The sequence below is a fragment of the Schistocerca serialis genome, chromosome 4 (assembly GCF_023864345.2).
Source record: "Schistocerca serialis cubense isolate TAMUIC-IGC-003099 chromosome 4, iqSchSeri2.2, whole genome shotgun sequence".
Taxonomy (NCBI): Eukaryota; Metazoa; Arthropoda; class Insecta; order Orthoptera; family Acrididae; genus Schistocerca; species Schistocerca serialis.
The window spans coordinates 418,424,715-418,443,672 of record NC_064641.1 but is presented as its reverse complement, the minus strand read 5'-3'; the positions used below and the strand labels follow the sequence as shown (position 1 = coordinate 418,443,672).

The 18,958-nt window shown below is 45.2% G+C and overlaps 1 pseudogene; it reads left to right on the top strand.

The window, feature by feature from the left end:
* Positions 1-9,930: 9,930 nt before the first annotated feature.
* LOC126476506 (5.8S ribosomal RNA) lies at positions 9,931-10,085 on the top strand (annotated as a pseudogene).
* Positions 10,086-18,958: the final 8,873 nt, after the last annotated feature.

Below are 18,958 nucleotides of genomic sequence, written 5' to 3'. Positions count from 1 at the left end.
TACGTAATGAGCACAAATCATATTAACAAATGACAAAAAGTGCACACGCACTGTAGTTTTTTTTTACTATTTTACAAGAACTAGGATAGGAAAGGGAAGGATTGCATCATGGTTGTAGCACATTAGGTTGCACGCAGCTGCACTCAAAGTCCATTTCTTTCTACAGAAGCACAACACCAAGTGAAACAATCTGAAGTTCTTTTCCCTGAAGTATTAATCAGTGTAGCCAAGACACTGAAATGTCGTATTAATATTCCATGTTATCATTTTGGTAGTACATTAGGTACACCAAACAGTGGGACCATAATAACATCTCCATCGCTCAAGGTGGTGGACAGCATGTCGTGTCAAAACCACGTTCTTGTAAGGTACACCAACGTAGAATTAGTGAAAAAACCAAATATAGTGCTCCATGAGCATGAGGATAGACAGGACAAACGGATATTACAGTAATTTCTGGTAATTAGGTCACAAGGTGAAGGACATGAAGTCTTATGCCAGTCATCATTGCTAATTACACTAGTCTAACAACTAATTTGAGTAATTTGTGGCACTCATCGCCCAGTTATTGAACATTTCTGTACCATGTATGAAGTATTACAGAATAATGTTCATAAGTCATTTTTTTTTTACAGAGAACATTGGTACTCATTGACCAGTTACAAATCATCAGAAGTCATCATTCAAAACAGGAGCTAATGAGTGTAGCATCAAGCTACTGGTATTCATATACACTCCTGGAAATTGAAATAAGAACACCGTGAATTCATTGTCCCAGGAAGGGGAAACTTTATTGACACATTCCTGGGGTCAGATACATCACATGATCACACTGACAGAACCACAGGCACATAGACACAGGCAACAGAGCATGCACAATGTCGGCACTAGTACAGTGTATATCCACCTTTCGCAGCAATGCAGGCTGCTATTCTCCCATGGAGACGATCGTAGAGATGCTGGATGTAGTCCTGTGGAACGGCTTGCCATGCCATTTCCACCTGGCGCCTCAGTTGGACCAGCGTTCGTGCTGGACGTGCAGACCGCGTGAGACGACGCTTCATCCAGTCCCAAACATGCTCAATGGGGGACAGATCCGGAGATCTTGCTGGCCAGGGTAGTTGACTTACACCTTCTAGAGCACGTTGGGTGGCACGGGATACATGCGGACGTGCGTTGTCCTGTTGGAACAGCAAGTTCCCTTGCCGGTCTAGGAATGGTAGAACGATGGGTTCGATGACGGTTTGGATGTACCGTGCAGTATTCAGTGTCCCCTCGACGATCACCAGTGGTGTACGGCCAGTGTAGGAGATCGCTGACCACACCATGATGCCGGGTGTTGGCCCTGTGCGCCTCGGTCGTATGTAGTCCTGATTGTGGCGCTCACCTGCACGGCGCCAAACACGCATACGACCATCATTGGCACCAAGGCAGAAGCGACTCTCATCGCTGAAGACGACACTTGTCCCTCCATTCACGCCTGTCGCGACACCACTGGAGGCGGGCTGCACGATGTTGGGGCGTGAGCGGAAGACGGCCTAACAGTGTGCGGGACCGTAGCCCAGCTTCATGTAGACGGTTGCGAATGGTCCTCGCCGATACCCCAGGAGCAACAGTGTCCCTAATTTGCTGGGAAGTGGCGGTGCGGTCCCCTACGGTACAGCGTAGGATCCTACGGTCTTGGCGTGCATCCGTGCGTCGCTGCGGTCCGGTCCCAGGTCGACGGGCACGTGCACCTTCCGCCGACCACTGGCGACAACATCGATGTACTGTGGAGACCTCACGCCCCACGTGTTGAGCAATTCGGCGGTACGTCCACCCGGCCTCCCGCATGCCCACTATACGCCCTCGCTCAAAGTCCGTCAACTGCACATACGGTTCACGTCCACGCTGTCGCGGCATGGTACCAGTGTTAAAGACTGCGATGGAGCTCCATATGCCACGGCAAACTGGCTGACACTGACGGCTGCTGCGCAGCTAGCGCCATTCGACGGCCAACACCGCGGTTCCTGGTGTGTCCGCTGTGCCGTGCGTTTGATCATTGCTTGTACAGCCCTCTCGCAGTGTCCGGAGCAAGTATGGTGGGTCTGACACACCGGTGTCAATGTGTTCTTTTTTCCATTTCCAGGAGTGTATATAGCATGAAAGTGACATAATACAAAAATATAAGAAACAGTGGCATTCGTTGGCCAGCAAGTATTGAATATTACAAAACATTTTTTATCATTCAAGTGACATATAACATATTTAAAAATAATTATTGGCACTCATTGGCCAATTACAAATCATCAGAAGTCATCATTCAAAACAGGAGCTAATGAGTGTAGCATCAAGCTACTGGTATTCATATATATAGCATGAAAGTGACATAATACAAATTTAACATATAAGAAACATTGGCATTTATTGGTCAGCAAGTATTGGATATTACAAAACATTTTTCATCATTCAAGTGACATATAACATATTTAAAATGTAACACTCTGTAGCTATTACTCAAAGTCTGTGGTTGGAAAAAAATTATTTAGTATTACTCATAACTCTTTTAAATTGGTATCATTATTTGGCACTGGTAATACATTTTTTTTGTGCTAGCAATGCATTGCGTTGGGATAGATAATTAATTGCTGGGGCATAACAATATTTGCTTTTGACTTATTGCTGCAAATGAAGATGGGTAACGTCATTCGTCATCAGTCAGCTGTAGCAAGGTTATGAAACAATTAGAGTATATGTGACCACATTCATGAATGACACAGGTTTAATGACCAACTGCTTATAGCACATTAATTTCATGAATAATTTCTCCTGCAAAAATACAAAATGGATTATTAAACTGAAAGAAGAAACGCATATTATGTTGAAAAGTAGTGAACTTCGAATTAACAGATAATGAAATGTGTATTAAATATATATGTTCTCTAGCTGTCTTTTCCAAAACCTTCAGTCATCATACCATGCGACATAAGAAATACTGTCAAAACGAACTGCAACAAATACTTAAATAACTACATAACATAAATACATAAACTTCAACATTATCCTCATCTGCAAAGAAAAACTTCATTATCATTACTATCATCACCTGCAAAGAAAAACTTCATTATCCATATCATCATAACTCCATTATTATCATCACCTGTAAAGAAAAACTTCATTATCCATAGTAGCATATTCTTCATCACTATTCATCATCATTCATTATCATCTGCAGAAAAGTCACTTCATTATTCATTATACAACTATTCATAGTATAGAGTTCCTTATTTCTAGCATATTTCATCACTAAAACTAAGATGTGTAGTTCTGTCTGACAGTCTGCATCAATCGCCTCGTATTCTGAAAGAAAAAATTAGTTAAGACTGCTATCATACGATGTGTATAGTATATTCTTGTTAATGCTTGTTAATTCTGATCCATTTACTCTTCGTGACGAGGTATTGCGTCTTCTTTCGTTCATTCCGAAGGTTAAATTCCCATTCCTGTTTAATTTATTTCTTTTACACGTTATTTCTTTCTGAAAACGATGAACAATGATTAATGTCTTGCATTTAAATCATATACCCTTTAAATAAAAGCTGGTTTCTAGTGATATAATTGAGCATACAGCATAGCATGACAAAAAACGTAATATGTCAAAAACATAGACAGTGTGCAGGTGCAAAAATGTACACAGAATATCACAATGTAGCAGCAAAAAAAAAAAAAAAAAAATGTAAAATAGTCACGATGTTGACATATCATAAGGCAAATGTCAAAATCAACTGGTGTTTGTTACATCTTAAACATTTCATAGTGCATACAAACAAAACAGTAAAACAATCATACATACATAAAAAATGGAAAATGTGCACGGTCTGATGTGTAACGACAAGAAAAGCGACCTGCCAACCTTACCTTGCCAGGCACTTGCCAAGAAAAAATACGATAATCATAAGTAAGTGTTCATGTGAATATAATTGCATAAGTGGTCATAAAAAAATCAGGAAATAGCATTACAGTGTGATAAATGATAAAGTATGTTTATTCCATAAAGGGCTTGATGTTGGAGATTTCGATGTGTACTACATTGGAGTGAGGAATGCTGCGAATTCGATATGGACCTGCATATAGAAGCTCAAATTTACTATATCTACTTTTTCCTCTATTAGATAAATAATGTGTGCGTACTAATATCTTCTGTCCAATGTGAAAGTCACGGCGTGTACAAACCTGTTTTTCCTGTCTTCTCCGGCGTTCTGCAGCACGTTTGATGTTGTTCAGCGCAATTGCAATTATTTCCTGGTGTCGTAGACGACGAGATGTAGGAAAGGTTACTAATTCTTTAATTTTTTTAGGTGGTTCAACATTTTTCAGTATAACAGATGGAGATAGCATAGTAGATTCATTTGGTATGGAATTAATTACATCCTGGAATGAGAGTATGTGTGTGTCCCAATCAATATGTTTTTTATGGCAGTATATTCTGCAAATTACTTTCAATACATGCCCTACATGAAATAGAAAATGTTTCACAAATGCTTTCGAAGCAGTTTTAGCGGTAACTTTGCGTAACGGAGTAAAGGTAACAAATTTTGAAGTGACTTCAACAGCGACAAAGATGTAGCAAAAACCTCTATTAGTTCTGGGAATCGGACCAAAAATGTCTACAGCGGCCATGTGTCTCCATTTAACAGTTACAATGGGATGTAATGGAGGAATATGTGAAGTCGTATCCGACTTAGCTTTCTGGCAGATTTTACATAACGCTAAAACTCGTCGAATATGTTTCTCCATGTTGGTAAAATAACAGTTCTGTCTCAGTATAAGAAAACATTTTCTGGTTCCGTAATGTGCCTAACTTAAATGAGTATACCAGATTAATTTGTTAACAAGTTCGTCAGGAATGCATAATAACCAATTGTTGCTGTCAGGGTGAGAGCGGCGAAACAGAATGTCATTGCGTACAGTGTAATGGTATCTAATGGTAACATTATTCCTATCTTGCCAAAGGTGTTTAATTTCTTTCCATACGTTGTCTTTACTCTGCTCTTGTGCTATGTCTTGTAATGACGACGAAATGAAATTCTCAAATGCAACTTGTTGAATGTACATCACGCTGAAATTTGCTTTGCAGAAGTTGGTTGCGATGTCTTGGTGATTGTTGCTGAGAGAACGGGATAGTGCGTCTGCTACAATATTTTGTGTACCGGGAATGTGAACAATTGTAAAATTAAATTCTTGTAAATAAAGTTTCCATCTACTTAATCTGTCGTGTGTAAATTTAGCGGAAAGTAAAAACTGTATAGCTCTATGATCTGTGTAAACGGTAGTGTGTCTTCCATAAAGAAAATGCCGAAATCTCGTAAATGCCCATACAACATATAATGTTTCAAGTTCTGTAACAGAATAATTGCGTTCAGCAGGTGACAGAATGCGGCTCGCAAAGGCGATATTTTTAATTACTGTACAACCATCTTCTTCAATTTCCTGAAAAATGTGTACGCCTAAAGCGGTGTTAGAACTTTCGGTGACAATGAAAAAAATTTCAAGTAACATCTACGTATGATAAAAGTGGAGCATTCAACAAAGCTTGTTTCAGATAACATTTTCGTGAACAAGATTCTGTGTATCTGAAGTATTGCTTGCGTTGCTGGAAGATGAAACCTGTACTGTATCTAGTCAAATTCCATCTGACGTGCTATTATTTTCGGGAGAATGCTGTGGCATTTCAACTATTTGAACTGTTCTGTTATTTTTTCCTGACGTATTACGTTCGGGATGATATCTACTGTCTGGTTCATTCATGATAATTTGTTGTTGCGGATGATTCGGCTGCTGGTAAAACCGACTGTTATTAAACGTACGCTGAAAATTGTGCTCATTACTTTTACGTCTGTCATGATAGTCATTTCTATACGGTGCATTGCGATAGGAATTGAAATAGTGTGTTTTCTGTACGTACTGATTCCCTTGTTGCTGTGCGTTACTATTTGTTGGAGCTGACGCCATGCGTGTAGGCGGCGAAACATTAAAGCTTGGTTGACCTTGTAGATTACATTGTTGGTTAGGTATGCTAACCGGTTGGCTTTCATGCTGTTGTTGTGAAAAACCTCTATTGTTACCAAAATGCGTTCGCTGTTGCTGATAATTTTACACATACTGATGATTAAATTTTTGTCAGGTATTAAAGTTCTCGTGGTTGTCATTTCTGGAGCGTCTAATGAAAACTGTCACTTTCGGTAAAAGTTGACTTATCAGGTTTTCTTTACTCTTTCATAATCCTAGATAGAGCGATAGTTGAAGAGCTGTTTTGATAGATATAAAGGATAGTAGAAGAGAAGGCAGCAGTGCAGAAAACTAAAGATGAAATAGCACTACTACGGCTCGGGGCCCTCTGCACGCTACGGCACATATTCATTAAAGCGTAATGAATCCCCTGAGGTTTATTACACGCTGCAAATAAACTTTAGCTTCTGCGTTACAGGCAATGCCGGTGAAAATTCAAAAGAAAATTGTTGTATCCAGTCCAAAGCTAGTTTCTGCATTACAGGCAATGGCAGTGAAAATACAAAAACAAATCGACGTATCCAGTTCAAAACGTGCACCTGCGCTCTGTCATTTTTAAATACTTTCGATTTTCTTACAGATAAAAATTGCTCGTAATCAACGTTATCGTCTCTGAATGTCTGAACAGGTTCAGGACTGTATGAGAATCTATTCGTCTGTGATTGTTCGGAATCCAAGTCACGTACTCTCTGCAAATTAACTAAATTATACTGGCTGTGTGAGTGTGACAAATGTTCAGAATGTGCCGTATGCTGTGACGTGTTGGTGATTGAAACATTTTTCATTTCTGTCACTTTAATACGTTCGTCAATTTGGCTGATCTGTTGTTCACATTTCTTATCGACTTCCGTATCCAGAGTGTGTGAAAGTTCTGGTGACTTTAAATTAAACTCGTCGCGTATCTGTGTTGCGTTTTCTGAACATTGTTTAGTGACTGCATTAATTTCATTTCTAAGTGATTCTGTTGTGGCTGCATGTGTATTATTTAATTCTTGTGCAACAGATCTAATTTCTTCACTACTGTTCGTAGCACAAGCCTTACTTTCCTCACGTAATTGTTCTTTAGTATCATGACGTTGCACGGTAACGGCTTTAATCTGTTCACTAAGTTGTTTGTTCTGTTCATTAAGGTTGTCGTGTTTTTCATTCGACTGTTTGAAACTTTCATTAAATTGTTTGCACGACTCATTAAGTTGTTTGAAATGGTTGTCGAAACTTTCATTAAGTTGTTTGAAATGGTTGTCGATTATTTCATACAACTGTTTGGAATTTTTGTCAAAACTTTCATTAAGTTGTTTGTAATGGTTGTCGTATTTTTCATTGAGTTGTAGTATTAATGCCATAACTTGATCCAAGCCAGTATTACCTACTCTATTCTCTGTGCTGTGTGATGGCGTACCAGCAATTGTCACGTTTTGTGTAACCATTTGGTTATTCTGTGATTCTTGAAAATGTTTGCTAATCGGATGTGCACTGTTGGTCATTACACCAGAATTAAATAAATCTGACGTATTTTTATTACACTGTTCATTTTCGTTAGAAAAATTTGTCTGTTCATTATTCAGATTTTGCAAATCGGGTGTGTTAAACTGGGCAGCGTTCACTGTAACAGAACGTGCCGCGTCATCAATTGTCGTTAAATTGACAGACGACACAATTGAATTTATTTGTTCATCATTAGGATCAAAATCTATGTTAGTGATCGGTACGCACTGATTGTCTGTAAGTGGAGGATTATCATTATTATTACACACAGTGTCGCAAGTATTAACGGTCAAACTATTCGAGTCGGCTATTTCACTCATTGCACATCGCGATGTACTGTTAACAGTTTTCCGCGGCATTTTCACTAATCAAAATTAAGCACAAATGAACCAATGACGATGCAAAAAATGCAACAAACACAATTACAACAAAGAGCAACAAATTGCCGATGATCTGTGAAAGAAAGAGTGACAAATTAGTAAATGCGTTGCGCCAGATGCAAACTACATTTAAGTAAATAAGAGCAGATATATGACTACTTATCAGAATATTCACAAAGAAATACGATCCTGGCCGGATGTCGCCAAGTGTAACCTCCGCACACGAAAATTTTAATTAAAATGATGAACCAAGTGTAAACTCCCCACGGAAATAATAATTAAATGAATTTTAAATATTGTAACCCCTGAAAAAAATTGGCTCCCATTTATAATCTCTGTGCAGAAATGCATTCACATTTAATGTTCCCACAAAATTCTTTTCTCATTTAATGTTAAGTTCGAAACAGAAAAATTCCTAAACACCAAAAATAAAAAAAGGAAAATTCAGTAACCCGGTAAATTTTATGACGACAGCAGCGCTGCGTCTCGGCCCTGTATTCTGAATAAAAAAAGCAAAAATTCTTACCTCAATAAAAACTGCGAATACATATGTTCTTACCTAAAAAAATTTTGGCACAGCTCCGTGCAATGCTGGCCTATGCTTTGTGACTCGTGAAAGGAATTAATTATTCATTGGATAAAATCTTTAAATTGAAATGAATGCTTTTCTTTAAAAAAATTACTTTATACTATAAAAATTATTATTGTGGCATTTTTAAAAAAAATTTGAATGACAATTCACATACATTACTAGATATGCGCAAGGCTGCTTCTTTACCTTAAACAATAATACCCATCCTCCAGAGTCTCGACCAGAGTAGACTCCCGACACGCGCCGACACGCGCACACAACTGCCGACTACTGCCGACTTACGCAGACTAGTGAAGACTAATGTCGACTAGCAACAAGCAACAACTAACTACATCCTGCTCTCTGGTCAGAGACTCTCCCATGCCTTGCCCATCTCCGGCAACGCATACGTCTTACAAAGCAACACATGCATGGTGTTAGCCGAGATAAACACTGGCAATTTCACCCTTTTCGTGCTAAACATGTACTTCCAGTACAGGCACCGAGAGAGACCGTATATTGACCATTCCAAAGAGGCGGTTGGGTTCTACCGCAATGACTTGCTAATTTGCACAATGGACGCAAACGCCATGTCACCCCTATGGCACAGTGACAACACGCCTCTCGGCGCTCGACGCGCCGCCAGGCGAGCTGAGAGACTCGTAGAAGCAATTCACGAGCTCGGACTAGAAGCGTTGAACCGACCAAATTTCCCACCAACTTTCGAAGGCGACTTCGAACATTGATGTGACACTTAACAGTGCACACGCGTTTCTCTGTACGGAGAATTGGAAGGTATGGCGGGGAACGACACTAAGTGACCACACTCTGATCACATTCACTGTAGCCTATGATGGGGAGCCTCCTCCTCAAGACCAGGTGAACGGCATCGTGAAATACAACTGGCGCAAGGCAGACTGGGATCGACTAAGAGGAAATCTAGTGGTATCCAATTGGCCAATGGGTCGCGTTGTGGACGTAGACAAAGCTGCAGTCCCGTTGGCCCGATGCTACCGGAAAGATAACCAAACTTGATCATTTAGAGGAAGTAAAAGTCGTAACAAGGTTTCCGTAGGTGAACCTGCAGAAGGATCATTACCGACTAGACTGCATGTCTTTCGATGTGCGTGTCGTGTCGGGCAACACGCTACCTGTACGGTTCTCAGTAGCCGTGCGCCGCCTGCGAAACCACGCGTGCTTCTCAAAACTAATGGAATTGTTGTTTGGTACGAGCACTGAAGCTCTGGAGCGGCTGGCCTGCGGCACCTGTCACCTAGCGCCGATTTTGAATGACTTTCGCCCGAGTGCCTGTCCACTCCGGTGTGGAGCCGTACGACGCCCATCGGCCGCGAGGCCGTTGGACAAAACACTGGAACAGGGGCCGTCAAACGCCTCAGTCCCGCCTATGCAACTGTTTTGAAAGAGACAGTGGAAACTAAAAAAGATCACCCAGGACAGTGGATCACTCGGCTCGTGGGTCGATGAAGAACGTAGCGAATTGCACTTCGACATGTGATCTGCAGGACACATGAACATCGACGTTTTGAACGCACATTGCGGTCCATGGATTTCGTTCCCGCGCCACGTCTGACTGATGGTCAGCTACGTATACTGAAGCGCGCGGCGTTTGCCCTGCTTCTGAGACCTGGGAGTGTCGTGGCCGCCTGTGAGGCCGGTCGCGTCTCCTTAAACGTGCGATGCCAGTACTGTCTCGGTAGCGTGCACAGCCGGCTGGCGGTGTGGCGTGCGACACCTTGTACAACGAACTCAGAGCAGGCGATACTACCCGCTGAATTTAATCATATTACTAAGCAGAGGAAAAGAAGCTATCGAGGATTCCCCCAGTAGCGGCGAGCGAACAGGGAAGAGTCCAGCACCGAACCCCGCAGGCTGCCGCCTGTCGTGGCATGTGGTGTTTGGGAGGGTCCACTACCCCGACGCCACCCCCGGGCCCAAGTCCAGCTTGAATGAGACCACGGCCCGTAGAAGGTGCCAGGCCCGTAGCGGGCGGTGCGAGCGTCGGCGGGACCTCTCCTTCGAGTCGGGTTGCTTGAGCGTGCAGCTCCAAGTGGGTGGTAAACTCCATCTGAGACTAAATATGACCACGAGACCAATAGCGAACAAGTACCGTGAGGGAAAGTTGAAAAGAACTTAGAAGGGAGAGTTCAAAAGTAAGTGAAACTGTTCTGGGTTAAACGTGAGAAGTCCTGAAGGTCGAAAGGGTGAGATTCACGCCCATCTGGCCACTGGCCCCCGCCCTGAGCAGATGGCGCTGGCTGCCTTCGCGGAGCAATCTGCGGCAGGGTCATGTCCGGTTGCCTTTCCACTCGCCGTGGGGTGGGGCCATTCCGGTGTGCATTGGGCCACACTTCTCCCCTAGTAAAATGTTGCAACCCGCTGGGTGCCGGCCTATGGCCCGGGTGCACAGACTGTCCTCCTGTGGGCCTTGGTTCGCATCTGTTGGTGAGAGCCCCGGTGTCATGGCTGGCTGCTCGATGGCATATCTGGAGGAGTCGATCCGCCCCTTTGGGCGCTCGGTCTCCCGGCAACTGCGGGCTGTTCTTCCCGGATGACGGACCTACCTGGCCCGGCCCCAGACCCGCGCCGTTGTTGGCTCGGGATGCTCTCGGGTGGAATAATCGCTCCCGTCAGTGGCGCTTCAGCTTTGAATTCATGACCCATCTTGAAACACGGACCAAGGAGTCTAACATGTGCACATGTCATATGGCTGTATGAAACCAGAAGGCATAATGAAAGTGAAGGTCTCGCCTTGCGCGGGCTGTGGGAGGATGGGGCTTCCCGCCCTTACCGGGGTGGTGGTCTCTGCACTCCTGGGGCGTCTCGTCCTTATTGCGAGGTGAGGCGCACCTGGAACATACACGTTGGGACCCGAAAGATGGTGAACTATGCCTGGCCAGGACGAAGTCAGGGGAAACCCTGATGGAGGTCCGTAGCGACTCTGACATGCAAACCTATAGTCGGATCTGGGTATAGGGGCGAAAGAGTAGTTGAGCACTCTAGTAGCTGGTTCCCTCCCAAGTTTCCCTCAGGATAGCTGGTGCTCGTACGAGTCGCATTCGGTAAAGTGAATGATTAGAGGCCTTGGGGCCGAAACGACCACAACCTATTATCAAACTTTAAATGGGTGAGATCTCCGGCTTGCTTGATATGCTGAAGCCGTGAGCAAACGACTCGGTTCGGAGTGCCAAGGGAGCCACTTTTGGTAAGCACAACTGGCGCTGTGGGATGAATCAAACGCCGAGCTAAGTTGCCTGAATCGATGCTCATAGGAAACCATGAAAGGCGTTGGTTGCTTAAGACAGCAGGATGGTGGCTATGGAAGTCGGAATCCGCTAAAAAACTCAACTGCCGAAGCAACTAGCCCTGAAAATGGATGGCGCTGAAGCATCGTGCCTGCACTCGGCCGTCAGTCTGGCAGTCATGGCCGGTCCTTGAGGCCGGCCGTGAAGCCCTGAGGAGTAGGAGTGTCGTGGAGGTGGGCACAGAAGGGTCTGGGCGTGACCCTGCCTGGTGCCGCTATCAGTGCAGATCTGGGTGGTAGTAGCAAATACTCCAGCGAGGCCCTGGAGGGCTGACATGGAGAACGGTTTAGTGTGAACAGCCATTGCACACGAGTCAGTCGATCCTAAGCCGTAGGAGAAATCCGGTGTTGATGGGGGCTGTCATAGCATGATGCACTTTGTGCTGCCCCCGTTGAGCGAAAGGGAATCCAGTTCCTATTCCGGAACCCGGCAGCAGAACTGATACAAGCCAGGCCCCTCTTTTAGAGATGCTCGTCGGGGTAACCCAAAGGGACCCGGAGACGCCGTCGGGAGATCGGGGAAGAGTTTTCTTTTCTGTATGAGCGTTCGAGTTCCCTGGAATCCTCTAACAGGGAGATAGGGTTTGGAACGCGAAGAGCACCGCTGTTGCGGCGGTTTCCCAATATTCCCCTTGGACCTTGAAAATCTGGCAGAGGGCCACGTGGAGGTGTTGCACTGGTTCGTACCTGTATCCGCAGCAGGTCTCCAAGGTGAAGAGCCTCTAGTCGATAGAATAATTTAGGTAAGGGAAGTCGGCAAATTGGATCCGTAACTTCGGGTTAAGGATTGGCTCTGTGGATCTGGCCATGTCGGGCTTGATCAGGAAGTGGGTCAGTGCTAACGTGTTGGGCCTGGGCGAGGTGAGTGCCGTATTGATGCCGGTAAGTGCAGGCGTTTAGCGTGGGCGTGGTCTGCTCTCGCCGTTGGTGAGCTTCGTGCTGGCCGGCGGTGCAGGATGCGCGAGCCTGCACGGCGTTCGCTCCCCCGAGCTTGGTCCCATGCCTTGGCCTCCCATGGATCTTCCTTGCTGCGAGGCCGTGTCCGCCTTAGCGTGCTCCTCCAGGGGCGCGCGGGTGAGCGAATTCTCTTTGGCCGCCATTCAACGATCAACTCAGAACTGGCACGGACTGGGGGAATCCGTCTGTCTAATTAAAACAAAGCATTGCGATGGCGCTATCGGGTGGTGACGCAATGTGATTACGACACGCCGTCCATCCGGCGTGCTATCTCCAACCTGGATCATGACGTCCAGGAGGTGACAGTGTCCACCACAATGCTGAATTGCAGGGCACATGGTCTCCTGCGTCGGTGAGGGACCTCTTCAACCTCGGCTTCCGTCCCCGAGAGCTGGCGGTACTTAACACCAGGGTACTGCAGAGCTGCTGCACCAGTTACCGCATCTTTGAGCGGATGACGGCGCACAGGTTGATGCCACGAGCCGGCGTCGATTAGGATGCTGCTTATTCTTGCTCCCTGACTCCTGGGGCCTGTTAGCGGGAGCAATATCGTCTTTATTCCTTCTTTGTCTTCTCTTTCATGAAAGGTTTCTTCCTTTTAGTATATACATAATTTATATTATGGTGTTTCGCACCGTAAGTCTGCACTCCGGTGGTGGACATGGCGACGTACATAACACCCATTTACCTCGTGTGCCAAATGTATGTATGTATATGTTTATTCCTATGGAATAAAGATGGCTGAAATAGCCAAATGCCTCGTCATCTAATTAGTGACGCGCATGAATGGATTAACGAGATTCCCGCTGTCCCTGTTTTCGTCGGGGTAACACAAAAGGACCCGGAGACGCCATCAGGAGATCAGGGAAGAGTTTTCTACTAGCTCCGGCTGTCTCCTATTGTGATCCTGCAATCCTTGTGGGCTTATGGTTGGAAATAGGCAGCGGGGAAAGATGCAACTCGAACATCTTAGCTTCTCCTTCCCAAATGCCCCTGCCCGCAATCTCGTGGTGGAGCTGTTAAGTCTTCGGGCGACCAAAGGGCAGGTGTGCGACGGCGACATCTTGTACACAGGTCCGGCAGCTGCATTTGTCGCGGCAGGATCCTGTCCCAAGTGGGCGAAGGTCACCCGCCTTGCCCCTGGAATTCCAGGGAATGATCCGCCAAGCCGGGGCGTGGTGACATGTCCTTGGTAATGTTAGATGGGTCCAGACCCCTGAACGTCTGGGGGACCGGCCTGGCATCTTAGGACTGGGTCTTTAACCTTTTGGTGGCAACTCGGCCTAGTAGGGGGTGAAGGATGGGGAGTGAATTTGCTCTCCCGGAATGCGGGAGGCATTCACCGGTAAGGGAGTGGGTGAAAACTTCGCAGATGCAGCTACTGAAGAGGACTAGTGCACAATACCCACAGCGCGCTAACCCTAGCAGCTCAGTTGTAGAAAGCTCTTGGTCGAGGGTTGTGACCTGTGAGTGAGCTGCAATTAGCTTCCCCCCCCCCCCCCCCTGCCAGAGAGGCCGGTCCGATGGCGGTCTGATGGCGACTTGGCTGATAATCAAGAGAGTGAACGTGTGCTTGAGTTAAATTCGTCGCTTTATGCGAATATTAGCATCGCTGAGTGGCACGCGAGGTTTGTGAAGTTGTTGGACAGTAGTATCAAAAATGGAAAAATTTGTAACTACGCGATTAACCAGATTAGGGACTGTGTAGCGGGGTGGGCTATGACCCATGCACAATTGGAAGGTAGGTTGCTTGAACTCGAAAAAGAGAATGCACGCTTACGGAATCAACTGGTTGGACACTGTACATATGCCGCCGTTGCAGGTGCCCCTGTGGTCAAGGCACCATCGGCCAAAGAGACCATACAGCAAAATCTAATGAAAACCGTACAGACCGTGTTCATTAAACCCAAGTCGGGTGAAGATATTTGTATGGTCAAGGCTGAATTTTAAAAGTGCATTAATCCAAAGAGGGATAAAATAAAAATTAATAATGTTAGTACCGCAAAGAATGTATTGATCGTCGAAAGTGCCTCGCAAGAGGATAGTGACAGAATCTTAAACAATCCACAATTAACAGAAAAGCTCAAATGTGAACCCCCTCGGAAAAGACATCCTCTGATGTGCTTATACGACGTGCCTACATACATGGATGCAGAGAATTTACTTGATGCCATTTACACACAGAATTTTGACGTGTCTATGACAAGAGAGGAGTTTGATGGGCACTTCAAATTGAGATTCAAAGTAGGACCGCGAGATAAATTAACAGTTCACAATGTTGTTGAAGTATCACCTGAGCTATGGAAACTTCCGACTCGAATCGATAGACTTTAAGTGGGTTACTCTGCTTTAAATATTAAAGACTACCTGTCGGTACCTAGGTGTACTAAATGCCAAGACCTAAACCACACTAATAAATACTGTGGTGAGGTCTAGTTCATGTGTGCCCACTGTGGGGAGGCTGGGCATGAGAGGAAGGATTGCCCTCAAAAGGATGGTCCACCTGTCTGTGTACCTTGTACGAAGACAGGTAAGAAATGTGGAGGTCCCAAGGATTGCTCCCACTTACAGAATGGTCTTAGACAGAATCATTCAAAGGACGGACTATGGCGACCCTTAAGGCGCCTAGGAAAAAATCACCTAATAAAGCTAGAAGAGACACTGAGTGGGGCAAGCTTCTAAGTAAAGCTCTTTACACAGGTTGACCTGGTTGATCTGCAGGACCCTTCTGGGTCCACTAGTCATCTGGTGGTGGACATCGGCGTACAAGCCGAGGTCGAACTAGAAGAAGATCTGAGTCGGCTGACATGCCGGCCGTCGGAGCCTGCAGTGGAGGAGCCGTCATGTGATGAACATGTGGAACATGAAGAAGAGGGCGTGGATACCTCCTGTGTAGTAATTGGTGGTGGTAGTAGTTTGAAGGATGTAGATAGTACCAATGTAAATGAAGTAGTGACTTGTAGTGGAGGTATAGTGACCAATGTAAATAGTGTAAATACTGGTAGTGGTGTTGGCAATTCATTTAATGCTTTTGGACCTGGAAGTGTGTACAAGGACTTTGAGGATATGTTGCAGCTTCGAGATTGGAAGAGCCGGGTCTCTTAACAGTTGCACTGAGGCAACTTGTTCGAAGGGCACACAATTATGGAGATGATATAACATTCCCAGCTCTGGGAAATGTTGATTGTATCCAGCTGGAGGCAGCAAACATCCCCTTTGAAACTGACAAATTGAAGATCTTGGTGGAGCAGGTATACACAAGAAGAGGTTGTAAATTTGACCTGTAAAAATTTTTTAAAGATATTGTCAAAACGTATGGCCGTGATGTTTCTGATTTGTCGAAACCATGGCCTGCCAGTCGGTTGCACGTTTCTTATCCCCTGGGAATTGGGAGGTTTGAAATGTTGCAAATTAATGCTATGCATAACCGTACGGTTACGCAGAAGCTAAGGAAGATTGCAAAGGAAGAGAGTTTGGATGTAATAATCATACAAGAACTGGGTCCCTGTGCTGGTTGGGTCCCATGATTTCCTGAGGTTGCACAAGTGGCGCTCTCTGGTGAGAACCCCATGAGTGTGATCGTGGTACTTAACAAGATGATAAAAACAACAATTCTACATCAGTTTTGCAATGAATATGTAATGGTTGTTCACTTAAACTTACTGTCACATAATGTGTTCATTGTGAATATATACTGTCAGTTTCGACAGCATGTTGTGATTTTTATGGAGCAGTTGACCTGGATTTTAAGAGCATTAGAAGGTCATCCAGTGATTGTTTGCATGGATGCAAATGCCAAGTCTCCTCTGTGGCACAGTGCAGAGTTGGATGAACGAGGCTCTGAACTGCAGAATGTTATGATGGGAGCTCATCTAGTGGTGTTGAATCAACCTGGTCACCTACCCACTTTTTCAGGTTGGGCAGGTGCGGTCTCTAATATTGATGTTACCTTAGCGACGTTGAGTGCAGCGCCTCATGTAAATAACTAGTGTGTTATTGGAAATCTAAGTACTAGTGATCACAATTGTATATTCTTTGATTATGACACTGTGGTCCAGGAGGAGACTGGCGTTTTGGAAAAACGTTACAATTACTTGAAGACTGACTAGGAACGACTGCTGCGGGACTTCCGTCGTCCAGAGCTGGGACCTGAACTTGAAGTTGAGGAAGTAGAGGAAGCAGTGGATATAATAGTTACGTCTATTGAGGCCATAATTGCCCCGGCAGTTCCTCGGGTAGTGAGGTTTGTCCGCAGGCAGTCTACTCCGTGGTCCCCCGAACTGACCGCGCTTAAGCAGTCTGTCAGTAGGTCACGGAGCAACTATCAAAGAAGCTTTCCCCAGGATGAGAGGAACTATCACCTATAGATTTATCGTTGCCTCAAAGAAAGATACAAGTTATTAATACAGAGGACTCGAAGGCAGTTGTGGGAAAACTTTGTTAAAGACCAGTTGGGAACAGATTCATGGGGGGTCCCATACAAACTATTCAGGGAAAGAAATAGATCGCCAACTATGTTATCCACACTACGCCTGGACGGAAGGTACACCACAACATGGGAAGAAACTGCAAGTGTATTGTTGGATACTTTACTGCCGGATGACAGGGAGGACGAAGATACAGAGGAGCAATGAGGCATACGCGGGGCAATGATGGAGCCATACAACAACAATTTACATGTTTACCCTTTCTCTGCTGAGGAAGTGGTGGCTGTACTTCATTAGTTTGCCAGAAGGAAAGCTCCGGGTCCAGATGGGATCCCCTCCGAGATTCTGCAGTACCTGGCACCGCAGCTCGCTCCAGAATTGGTGAAGATCTACAGCACCTGCTTGCAACTACGTGTGTATCCTAAGAAGTGGAAGATTGCGGAAGTGGTGATCATAAGGAAAGGTCCTGATAAAGATCCTCAGCTGCCAAAGTCATAAAGACCTATTTGTCTTTTGGACGTGCTGGGCAAGGCCTTTGAGAAGCTGCTCACTGACAGATTATTAAGTCATCGAGCTCTGCATGGTATGAGTGATGGGCAGTTCAGGTTTTGGAGGGGTCGCTCCACCCAGGATGCGATCAACGAGGTAGCCTGGACTGTCCACACAGCCAGTGCAAAGTACGTTCTGGGGATAATGGTTGATATCTCGGGGGCCTTCGACAACCTGTGGTGGCCGGCTCTCTTCTCTTCTTTGTGGGAGATGGGATGCCCTAGACTGCTATATGGTTGTTTGGAGGCCTACTGTGATAACAGACTAGTTAGGATCACGGCTCCTGGGACTGTGGTGTCCAAGAGGATCACCCAGGGTTGTCCCCAGGGATCGGTATTCGGTCCAGTTTCTTGGGACATAAATATGGAGTCTCTGCTGAACACCTTGCAGGGGGACGCCTCAGTGCTGGGTGTCGTGGCTTATGCGGACTTTCTTGTCCTCCTGGTGGGGGGTAATTCTCGAGCCTCAATAGAAGAGAATGCAAGACAAGCCGTGGAGATTTTGCAAGGGTGGTGCAATCGGCCTAAATTAACTGTTGCACCGCAGAAATCATCGTATATGTTGTTGAAAAGGAGGCTCAACAGAGACCCAACTGTACGAATTGATAATGTCTTTGTTTCAAGACAACGCTCAGCGCATTATTTGGGTGTGTACTTGGATGAACGTTGGGACCTTAATGTTCATATAGAACAGGCCGCAGTTATATCGCTGGCCTTGTTTAACAAATTAATAACTATAGGACACAGGCGAAAGCGATTCATCTTTATCACAACTGTGTGTTGGCTCCTATTGTTGCCTATGGAGCGAGTGTGTTGGCCCACAGATTGACCCTGGTGAGGCCGGCTATGTCAGTCAGAAGAATACAAATATATTGTTACGATGTATCGGTGCTTTTGGCACCAGTCCTACCGACGTGTTGTTAGTTTTTATGGGCTTATGCCCTTTAGATCTCATCATTAGACAGCAGGCAGCCTTTTACAGGCTGCGGAAACAAAATATTGAGCGGGTGCGCGAGATAATGGGAGCGCCCTTGACAAGTGTTACATTAATTAAAGATGAACTATTAAACCTTTGGCAGGATGAGTGGAATCGCTTAGACACTGGGAGAAGAGTCCATTCCTTTATTCCCAATGTCAGGGAGCGCCTGAAGAATAAGATCATACGGCCCTCTCAGGGCATAGTACACTTCCTGACTGGTCATGGTCCCTACCCAGAGTAC